Source organism: Furipterus horrens, unplaced genomic scaffold (genome assembly GCF_987537825.1).
Source record: "Furipterus horrens unplaced genomic scaffold, mFurHor1.1.pri manual_scaffold_10, whole genome shotgun sequence".
Lineage (NCBI taxonomy): Eukaryota > Metazoa > Chordata > Mammalia > Chiroptera > Furipteridae > Furipterus > Furipterus horrens.
In genome coordinates this window covers 90,001,145-90,012,970 of record NW_028327180.1, presented here as the reverse complement: position 1 = coordinate 90,012,970, position 11,826 = coordinate 90,001,145, and the positions used below count along the sequence as shown (strand labels likewise).

The window sequence follows — 11,826 nt, the reverse complement described above, 5'->3', positions numbered from 1 at the left end:
CCATGTATTCAAGGTATGAACCACGCCCAGGCACAGACCAAAAGCCAAGCTGGGATATACAAAGAGTCGCTTTGTCCCTGGCAATTAGAAGACAAGCACTGCCAAACTAGGTGCAACTCCACCCAAGTCAGGGACCTAAGTAAATATTTTTGACTGACTTATTGTGATTTTTTTTTCTTTTTATGGCCAAAGTAGGCATTTGGATTTAAATGTGTCCCTGTTAAGGTTTCAGCCACATTCCGTCATAGAATTTTGGAAACTTTGAGGATCACTTATGTATCTGGGAAATAGAATTGTTTTCTAAGGTATATTTGAGCCTACTTTTGTATTATACCTTTGCTCATTGTTCGGGAGGAGGAAAAAGAGAAAGGAGATTGTCGTCAACTCAGAAGACTTAAATGCCTATTAAAGCATTTAGACTGTTTACTTAGCAACCTAGAATACCTGCCAGCCAGGGATTGGCCTGAAGGATGCATTTTCTTCCCTCTTAGTCTAACTGTGCGTACATTATTGGCCCAGGATGGAAGGAGGGGATGGTAGTGAGATGTCCTTTCCGGGGATCAGAATATACCAGATTTGTGTGGAACATACACCTTTGCAAGCAAATTAAGCCGTAACTGCAATTCACCAGTAGGGGACTTCAGAGCATTCACAACTTGCATAAACCCAAATCTCCCATATATAGCTTGCTGGACTGTAGCTGTGAGTTTCTAGCTTTAAGTTAGAATGTTATGCTGTCATGGCTTACTTTGAACTGACATCTTGCAGGCTATTTCTTTGACAGGATGGCATATGATGTGGCTTTGTTTTAATTTGGTTAGCCACTGATTTTTAATATGTGGGTTATATTTTACTCCCAAAGCAAAATTCTGCGGCATCTCTGGAATACTTCCTGAAAATTTTGGGGTGCAATGTCGAAGAAACGCAAATGGGATGATGACTATGTTCGTTACTGGTTCACCTGTACAACAGAGGTTGATGGAACTCAACGCCCACAGTGTGTATTGTGTAACTCGGTATTTTCCAATGCTGACCTCAGACCATCGAAGCTGTCCGACCATTTTAACAGACGGCATGGTGGTGTTGGTGGGCATGATCTCAATAGCCTGAAGCATATGCCAGCACCATCTGATCAGAGCGAAACCTTGAAAACATTTGGAGTTGCATCTCAAGAGGATGCCTTATTACAAGCATCCTATCAGTTTGCATATTTGTGTGCCAAGGAGAAGAATCCTCATACGATAGCTGAAAAATTAGTGAAACCTTGTGCATTGGAAATAGCACATATAGTTTTGGGACCAGATGCACAAAAGAAGCTTCAGCAGGTACCCTTATCAGATGATGTGATCCATTCTAGAATTGATGAAATGAGCAAGGATATCTTACAGCAAGTCCTAGAAGACATCAAAGCCAGTCCCCTTCAGGTGGGTATTCAGCTTGCTGAGACAGTGGACATGGATGAATGCAGCCAGCTAATGGCATTTGTGCGCTACATAAAAGAGAGAGAGATCATAGAAGAATTTCTGTTCTGTGAGCCGTTGCAGTTAACCATGAAAGGAAAAGATGTGTTCAATCTCTTCAGAGACTTCTTTCTGAAGCATAAGATAGCACTTGATGTATGTGGCTCTGTTTGTACTGATGGTGCCTCATCTATGCTAGGAGAAAATTCAGAGTTTGTTGCTTGTGTGAAAAAAGAGGTACCTCACATGGTGATTACACATTGTTTGTTGAACCCTCACAGACTTGTCACAAAGACATTGCCTACAAAGCTGAGGGATGCTCTGTTTACTGTTGTGAGAGTAATAAATTTCATCAAAGGGCGAGCTCCGAATCATCGCCTCTTTCAGGCTTTTTTCGAAGAGATTGGCATAGAGTATAGTGTCCTCCTTTTCCATACTGAAATGAGGTGGCTTTCCCGAGGCCAGATACTTACTCATATTTTTGAAATGTATGAAGAAATAAATCAGTTTCTTCACCACCAGAACAGTACTTTAGTTAATGGCTTTGAAAATAAAGAGTTTAAAATTCATCTAGCCTACCTTGCAGATTTATTCAAACACCTAAATGAACTTAGTGCATCTATGCAAAGGACTGGGATGAACACAGTGTCAGCTAGAGAGAAGTTATCTGCTTTTGTTAGGAAGTTTCCATTCTGGCTAAAGCGGATTGAGAAAAAAAATTTTACCAACTTTCCTTTCCTTGAAGAAATCATTGTTTCAGACGATGAAGCAGGAAGCATCGCAGCTGACATCACACTGCACCTGCAACAGTTGAACAGCTCCTTCCATGGGTATTTTTCCGTTGGGGATCTTGATGAGGCGAGTAAATGGATACTGGATCCTTTTCTTTTTAACCTGGATTTTGTTGATGATGGTTATTTAATGAAAAATGATCTTGCTGAATTACGAGCTAGTGGTCAAATTTTAATGGAATTTGAGACAATGAAGCTTGAGGATTTCTGGTGTGTGCAGTTCACAGTATTTCCAGACCTGGCAAAGACAGCTCTAGAAATCCTCATACCATTTGCGTCAACGTATCTTTGCGAATTGGGATTTTCATCACTTTTACATTTTAAAACAAAGTCCAGAAGCTGCTTTAACATGAGTGAAGACATCCGTGTGGCTATTTCAAAAAAAGTTCCTCGTTTCTCAGACATCATCGGACAAAAGCTACAGCTACAGCAGAAGTCACTCTAAGCTGGTGTACTTTTTTATAATGTATAATTTTTAATATATTCTTAATTCCATTGTAAAGTTAAGCTTTAAATCTCTTTCCTTTTATATTTATGGTATACCGAATCCTATGTTTAAAAAATTTAGCATTATTAACTTTTTAATTTTCACGTGAGTCATGTCAAAATATGGTTTATAAAAGTGTAAGCAGCAGAAGAGATTACTACTACCTAGTTAATACAGAGGATTCTTCTAAGTGTCTGTTTAATCTGTTGATGTGATACGTTAAAAAGGCACCTAGCACTGGAATATCCAGCAAAATGGTGCGGTAGGCTAAGGACTGGAGCCAAGACAAAAAAGAGAGACCTCCCAGAAGATGCATCTTCATGGTAAGAGTAGAAGTCAAAGGACAAAATGACAGGCTGAGTCTTCCCATGTCTGTGAGGGTTGTTATGGGAGCTTAATGAAATCAAAAGAGGATTATGAAATGTTCTAGGGGGAGAAGGGATGATTCTAGTTTACGTAGGATTTATTTTTAAATGTATTCTTCAGAGTTAGTCTCACAGTGTCCATTCCTCTAGCTACCATGCTCTAAATACGACACTAATAAGTATCCTAATATCCTTTTAGTCGCTCTTTGTCTTCTTTTAAATTACATCAGGTCTTTAAGACGTGGAGGCTGCAAAAAGGAGATCCCAGAGCCGTACCCTATAGATGCTGATTTAGCAGGTCTGGGATATGATCAAGGATCCTCAGTCTTAACCAGCTTTCCAGTCGGTTCTGATGGAGTCATTGGTTGTCTGGCCTCACCTCATTTCTCCTACACTTATTTTTTCTTTACTCCAGTTTCCTCTCTTATTTTCTATCTTCTACGTATTTTTCTAACATAGTTTAAAACTTTCGAATGCACCAGAATATAAATAATAAATTGACATGAAGACACTATAGTAATTATGGGCCATCAGAAAACTTCTCATGGGAATTTAAATTAATGTACTCTTTCTGAATGATAATTTGGCAAAAAATTTTTAATTTAAATTTACATTTTTATTTCAAAACTTTAATGTTTAATCAAAGTGCTGTGTGCTCAAGGCTGGAAAAAAAACAATGAGTCCCATAATGAAAAGCCACGGTTTCCTTCCTGCCCGATTTCCTTAACTGTTTCTGCTTTAACATCTTGTGCTTCCACTGTTATAGCTAAGTAATGTACCAGAGACATATGCCAGTTTTATTTATCAGCTTTAGAAGTTATATGTTGACTCCTCTAGATGATAAGTAAGGACTGAATGTATAAAACATTCATCTCCTTTCCTGTTACTCTTAATTTTTTTATCATTATAGCACTAGTTTTAGTTCCTGTGTTGATTATTCATATCCCTTTAATTGAGGATTTTTCCCTCCAGGAATTTACCACGTGGAAGAATCAGGGATTTCCACAAAGTTTTGTTTATAAGGTGGGTAATCATGGCATTTTACAATAGTGAAAAGTTGGTGGGGGGGACATAGAGGGGAATGAAATGCGACTACCAAAGTTAGATGCCACTTGAATACTGCAAATTGAAGTTTATATTGTCTACACACGAAACTGAATGTTAATCATCCATTGAAATACTTTGGTCAATAAATACAAATACATGCCTTTGATTTAAAAATGTAGTTACAAAACATGTCTTGATTTTTTTTTCTCGTATAATTTGATGTCAAGAACAGTTGGAAAATTTTCCAAAGTTAGTAAAGGAATAAATCTGGATGAGTAAGTCTAATGATTAATAAGTTTGCATACCTAAAGGCAGGAAGGAGTAGGCATGGGAGCCAGTGCATGTGTGAAGCCTGGAACCTAACAGCACAGGAACAGGACAAGGATGAAATGCCAGAAACAACCTTTCATGCACAGCCTTTCATGAAGTCCACTAGAATTCTGCCTTGGATGAAGTTCATTCATTTCTGTTTGAAAACAAAAAACCCAAAGGACATTTTAAAGGAGATAGCTACAACTGTAATAGAAAATAAAATTAAAAAAAAAATTTAATGAGATAGCTGGTTTTTTAATTCATTTTCAAATTCTACAAGTTTATTTTACTCGATCAAATGAAAAAGAGACCCTATTATCTGCTAAAATGAAGAAACAAAATTTTTTTAGTTTGAAAATCTCCCACAACGGTGCATATATTAGCACATATAAGCCATATATGTTGGTTTCTTTTTCTCCAAAGAAGAGATAATTTCCCTATATCTTTACTATATCATTAAGGTCATTGATAAATTACAAAAAGGAGCCAGACAGGATAAGGATGTAATCTTTATGACCAGCAGATGTCACTCTGTGCAAGATTGGTTGAAAGCAAACTCTGTATTAGTTTTGCCAGATACCTGATTTTAAACATCTCTTGAAAACTAATTAGTAGCTCAAATTAAAAATGCCCCAGCTAAACTTCTGCTGGCACAAAATTGGCAGACGGGACTCTGCTTGAGCTAGTAACGACCAGACTGCAAGAAATCACTGGGAAACCAGGGTGGGGAAGAGAAGATGTAAATGCCTTTTCTCTGAAACTGACTTGATCCTGTGGGTTTTTGACATCTTGGCTGTTTTTCTAAGTCACCAAAAACTCTTGAAATAGGTGGGTAGGTCAGCATTTTCAGACATCATTCAATGGGAATTAAAACCAAATAAAGGATACATTTTACAATATATTACTTATAGGTCAGTTTTTAAAAAATTAGGCTCTTAATACTTAGTATAGAATCCTTTTAGCACTAAATTCAAAATATTTTAAGCTTGGCTTTTATAGCTACCAAGCATTTGGAAAAATCAAATTTGAAGCTTTTCACTTACGTTAATTTAAAGGTCAGTGTAAGGTGATTGTCTAATTTATTGTATTTTGTACTTTATCATTTGAAAACAAAAAGACCTAAGCTTATTTTCCTAGTGTTTCACAGTTTTGCTTTAAATCTCACAGAAATGGACTCCAGTCATGGCTCAGCTGCTTAACAGCTGCGTGAGCTCCATAGCTCTCAGCCGATAGGAAGCTGGTGTCTGGCAGACCAGTCCTCTCTTACTTTGCCCTGCTCAGCATTCATTCAGCCACTTTTTTAGTAATAGCACCCTTATTCTTATTTGAGGAACTTACCCCTCAGTCTGTCTGCCTCGGTCCTGGCTAATTAGAATCAGCTCCGATGCTTTTGCTGGGATTAATGGGAAAGATACTACCCTTGCTGAACTGGCAGGATGTTGAGTCTGGGCTTCCATGGATCAACTCTGCTGCCGGGGATGAAGCCCACAGAAACAAAGTCCAGAAAAGGAAAAAGCAAAGCCCTTAAGACATTGCTTCAGCCCCTAAACGCAGTCATGTTTTTTCTTTTCAGTCACAGGAGCTAAGAGATTCCCTCTTTTGCTTAAGACTATTCGTTTCCTGTCACATGCGACCGAAAAGACTTGCTTCGTGTACCTGATTTTCAGTCTTACTATGAATGGCTGATGGGAAGGTTTGGACTCCGTTCATTTTATTATGTGAGTTTGTACAGCACTCACCTACCCTGCACCTCAGTGTCCTTCCCTGTAAGATGAAACAGTTGGACAAGTTCTCCCAAGAGAACCTTTTCATTTCTTTCCACGAAGGCCGTATTTTATTTGCTTAATTTTGGAATTTTGGTGATGCTGGCATTAGTATGAAGAACCTGTCCTAGATATAAATGGAAAACTAGATTCTTTTGTTGTTTGTTGTTTTGTTTTATTTTGGGATTTTCATTTATTTCTGGTTTTTTATTTTTTTTATAATGAGATCAGTTCGATTTCTGGAGCAAGCAAAGTTTCTATTAATAATTTCCTTCTACTAACAAAAACCCCATGCTATAATTTTGGAGACTCTCTCCCTTTATCCGGTTTACTTCTTTATTCTGAAACTGATACTTATCCAACTTTTCAGAAGACCTTTATCCCCAGTGTTTTACTGTGAAAGGTCTCAAACATACTAAAAAGTTGGAAGAGTAACACAATGAACACTGATATGCCCATATTCTAGACTCGGTTAACGTTATGCTGCAGCTTCCTGTTTACATGAATGTATAGGTATTCATGTATCAAATAGCATCCAGGAAGAAACAGAAACCATATGAGTTTGTTTGTTTTTTTAATAGAACCTACAATAAAGAATTATTAGGTATTAGAGAACTGGAAAGGCAAAGGGGGGTTCAGGGAGAGTAAATTCTGGAAGCAGTGAGCATCACTAGGGCTAGGTGAACAGGAGATGTTGAGATTAGTAAAGAGGTTCCTTGGAAGCAAGACTTGGTGTCTGAGGAAGGGGCTTGGCTAGACTGGTACAGGCTTTAGGAGCACAAAGTCTGAACAACGTGTACAAGCCTGCCGGGGCTGCCATCTCTGAGTGCGGTGATGAGCCAGCTCTGGAAGGGAGAGGAACACTGAACGTTTCTACTTCACTGGGCCCGATGCTCACTGCCGTGTGGACTCACTGCAGGGCTGTACCTGCGCTCAGACCTGCAGCGCTGTGGAAAACGGGACAGAGTGACCCACTCAAGTGTGCTATGTGTTGGTCTCTCCATTACAGAGGTAAGCTTTTCCCTTTGAACTTTTTAAAGAGTTTTATTTTTAATATGTATTACAGGCATATGGTAAGTCAACACAGTACAGGGAAGGCGGCGTCTTCCACCTCATCTCTTAGCTCCACAGTTCTCCCCAGAGGCAGCCACTGTTTACCAGGATTGGGGCGTTTTGGGGTTTTTTTTTTAGATTTTATGTATTTATTTTTAGAGAAACATTGATGTGCAAGAGGTATATAGACTGGCTTCCTCTTGCATGCCCCCCACTGGGGACCTGACCCGCCAACGCACACACGTGCCCTGACTGGGAATTGAACTGGCAACCTTTTAGTTTGCAGGCTGGCACTCAGTCCACTGAGCCACACCGACCAGGGCCTACCAGGTTATTTTTAAGGAGATGGTTATACACAAACGTGCACATTTTCATAAATGCTAGCACATTAGACACTCTTGTTTCAATTTTTAAAATTATACACAGAAGTGGATGAGATGTGTAGAGCTAAGTATCTTATGAACATTATAGAAATCTTTTGAAATACAAAATTTAGAGAAATCTGTCTCCTTCACAACAGCTAACAGATAAGTTTCTTTCTAGCCGCTAGCTAAATTTTATTTATGCAGTTTAATCCTGTCTCATTTTCTCAGTCTGGTATTTCTGCTTTTTTCCCCAACCAAAAGACAGTGATAGACCCTTTACTTCTTGTATTTCCTCCCAAAATGATGCTGGCAAAGCCCTGGTTTCTATACTCATTCAAAGGCTGCTTTCTCAAAGCTTGATTCTATAAGGCAGAATCCTCTAGACCTCAAATCAGATGTCTGTTCCTTTCTGATCCTCACACTGAGTTGTGAGGATCCTCAAGAGCTGGTTGCATCAGATTCCAAAATGAAGTCTCCCCAACTGAGTTCCATCTGGAGTTCCAGTTACATCTGGAGATTGGCTGGATCTTTTCTGGGTTGTTTCCCATTACATTAAGTGATGTCTATTTTGGTCTGACTTCATTTTTGCTGGGGCTGTAGCTGGCTCAGGACTTTAACTCTCCTGAAACCCTAGACCAGAAAAGCCTCTCAGAACTCTGTTTCTTCTTTTCCTTCCCATGAAACCCACTCTGCTTGTTGAAGCCCTCTGCCCTGCTAGATACAGTCTAGTAGACAGAACTTAGGGCTGGGCCAGATCTGCCCTTCCCTCCCCGTGTGATATTGGGAAGGTGGCCGGCTTCTGCACCTCAGTTTGTTCAGCTGTATAATGGGAGAAATACTTGTCCCAAACTTGGAAAATTGCAACAGACTGCTCTTTGAAATATATTTTTAATGCATGTATATAATTGTTGGGGAGTTATGATTACTAACTCTCTAAACTCTGCCATATCCCCAGATCCAGCTTTCCCATAAGAGCAAAGGAAGAATTTCTAAGAACTGTAACAGCATATAGTTTTTTAAAAAATTTTATTGAGGGGAGGGGTGTTAATAATTAATAGATTTTTATGGTTTTAAAAATTAAATTGTTCCAAAAGACATGCAGTAAAAATAAGTCTCCTCATCACTGTTTTCCCATTGTTCTCTCCAGAGACAAGTTCTTGTGTTATAATTATTTTGTATCTCCTTCTGGAGATAGATTATGCCCCCCCCCCCATCCATGGGTTTGTATGTGCTTTCCTCATCTCTTTATTTAACTTGAGTGGTAGAAAACTAAACACACTGTTCTGCTCCTCGTTTTTCTCACTAAACAATGTGTCTTGGAGATAATTCCATAATAGTACATAGAGGTCTGCCTCTATGTATGTAACATGATTTATTTAATTAGTCCCCTATTGCTAGGCATTTAGATTGTTTCCAGTCTCCTATCAGTTCAAACAAGGTCGCAAAGAACATCCTTATCCTCACTTTCAGGATACGTTACAGGAAATAGAACAGTGTATATTTTTCATTTTTATAAATCTGCAAATCTTCCCTTGCAGTTCAGCTGTCGTCTTGCTTCATGCTAAGTGACATGATACACGGAGCTGCCAGCTTTTGCTCCAACATCTCTGTCTTTCTGCGGCAGCAAGTCCTCTCTGTCAGCAGCTGCCCCCAGCTCTCATAGTGAGACTCCATCTGGGATGATCTCACGCTGGAAAACTTCACACCCTCAAAACCCCTTGTTGAAAGTAAATACTGACAGCTTGGGTCTTGGCCATTAGTGTTTGGAATGATTTAGCAATCATTTTTAAACACTCTTGTACAAAAATTGGGGAAAAGGGAGGATTTAAAAAGGCAAACAGGAAGGCCTATTTTAATAATGGATGCAAGACAAAATGGTCTTGGATTTTCTTTGTCTTGACTATACAACTAACTACCAAGTCACTGAAGGTCTCTGGACCTCTGTCCTCATGTGAAATGAAGTGTACGGACCAAATTACTTCTCAGGACCCCTCCTGCTTTGAGATTCTGAAGGTTCATGTAGAGTGTAGGTCAGGGGCACTTGTCCTCCCAACCTCACTGTATTGAGAAAGCAAGAGATGTCACACATCAGCCCATTATTCATATCCACATGGTACAATTGACGAGGGACTTAGACACTGATGTGCTCGTAAACAGGCTGGAGGCTTAGTTGGGGGAAAGACAGCCTTGGTTTGTAGCATTTGCTGATTTCCATAGTCTTCATTATTCCCACTGACTATTTCAAACTGCTCATGAGGCGACACTAAACTCAGGTTCAGAAGAGAGGCACAGAATTGGCCACTGGCTTCAGCAAACCATCCTTTAGGAATTCAAAGAAAGCATTCCCTTCAGACTGCTCTGTGCTGCAAGGACTTCATGAAAGATGATAGATTTGCCGTACGCATTGAAGAATAGTGTATTTGGATATTTTTTTATGACAGCCGACAGAATCAATTCAAACTAGCTTACACAAAGGAGAATTTGAGAATGTGAGTGTTCTAGCACAGGGATCTGAACAGAGGATGTAATGATGTAGTCATGGCGCTTGCTCTCCACCTTTCCATTCTTCTTGCATCTGCTTTTATTTGTGTATTCACATCATTGTCTCCTGCCATTAGCAGGCTCCCGCCCCATGGCAGGAAATAGGCTCAGGGGCAACCCAGGGCTATGTCCTCACAGTTAAACCAGCCAGAAGAAAAGCAGCCCTCCCATGGAGATCATATGGGAAGACTGGTTCTGCTTGGGCCTCGTGCCCACCACTTGGACTCTTAACTGCACACAAAAGGAAAGGGTACGTGGACCACATGCCCCAGCAGGCGGAGCACTGGGAGGGACCACTCTTTCCCTGCCACTCCGTACACATGAAAGTCATCCATACAGACTTCCCTGAAGGACCGAGAGGTGCTGGCAGATCAGAGACATGAATTTCTGATAGACACATGGGCAAGGCTTTGTGAAGCACAGAGTGGGAACTAGTTAGAGAAAACTGTAAGTGGAGGTGCAGAAACAAAAGTTGAAGGTGCATTTAGGAACTAGCAAGAGGACTATCCTGACCAAAGCAGGGCTATCCATAGGGCCGTGGTTCTCAGAGAAGGGTGATTTTGCCCGTCAGGACATTTGGCAACATCTGGAGATACTTCTGGTTGTTACAATGAGGGGGTGAGGCGGGGGCCACTATTTTCATGTAGAGGATAGAAGCCAGAGATCCTGCTGAGCATCCTGCGATACACAGGACAGTCCCTCAAAATTAAGACTCTCCAGCCTCAAATGTCAGTAGTGCCAAGGCTGAGAAACCCTGATGTACAGGAAAAACAGAAATGGCTGGAAAGATGTCAAAACGTAGAGGGCTTTCAGGTAGTGAGGCTTCAGAAAGGCTAAGGTGTTGGGGTTTTATCCTATAACTATTACACGGGGGAGGATTAGAAAGGCATAGAGAAAGGCTAACACGGGTGTTACACACTCTGGTCCTTCTGCCTGGCACCTGTCCCCACTCCTTTTTTGCCACCTTCTCATAGTACCCTTTTTTTTATCCTTTGCAACACCGCTTAAATGTTAGCTACATAAAGATCTTCCCAGACCTCCCAATCAAAATAAGTTCTCTCTCAGACTCCACACCATCATTCTCTCCCACAGTTCCCTCCTCTTTTCCTTCATAACTCCTATCACAGTTTTGAACTGGATGTTTATTTGGCTGCTAATTGAACTTCTGTATCCTCATAAGCACCATGGCCGCAGAGACCTTGCTTATTTGTTCACTACTGTGAGCGCAACGTCAAGCAGAGTGCCTTGCGCGTTGTCGTTTCATATCTGATCCGTTGGTTAATTAATTTGAAGGCTGATTGTAGGACAGAAGAGAGGTTGCGGGTAGGAGGTGGAACTGAGAGAGGAAAGACAGGCAGTCCTCTGGATTTCAGCCCTGCTTGTTCTGATCCACACTCATCTCCCTTCTCTGGCTTCCACAGCGTATCAACTAGGGTTCAAGTGAGGGTGCCAAACTCTTCTAGCCATTTGAAGCAGACAAGATTCACTAGAGAGAATCAAGTGAATTCAGAATCGTTGCAGAGCAAGCTCTGGCCTGGGCCTCCAGAGATGATTCCCAGAACCCCACCACAGTACTGACCGCACGAGGGGGCTCCGCTTTCTGCCACGCTGGGGAAGCCAGAGTTCAGGGGGCAGCTACTGG

General features: G+C 40.6%; 1 long non-coding RNA gene and 1 other non-coding gene across 2 annotated transcripts; one reads left to right on the top strand and one right to left on the bottom strand.

Moving 5' to 3' along the window:
* Positions 1 to 136, bottom strand: LOC150000953 (small nucleolar RNA SNORA48). Its single transcript, XR_016513851.1, has one exon. It is a non-coding gene; the product is annotated as a small nucleolar RNA SNORA48 (small nucleolar RNA).
* Positions 137 to 3,713: 3,577 nt separating this feature from the next.
* On the top strand, positions 3,714 to 6,375 carry LOC150000952 (uncharacterized). The gene is made up of 2 exons (XR_016513336.1): positions 3,714 to 4,126; positions 6,036 to 6,375. It is a non-coding gene; the product is annotated as an uncharacterized LOC150000952 (long non-coding RNA).
* Positions 6,376 to 11,826: the final 5,451 nt, after the last annotated feature.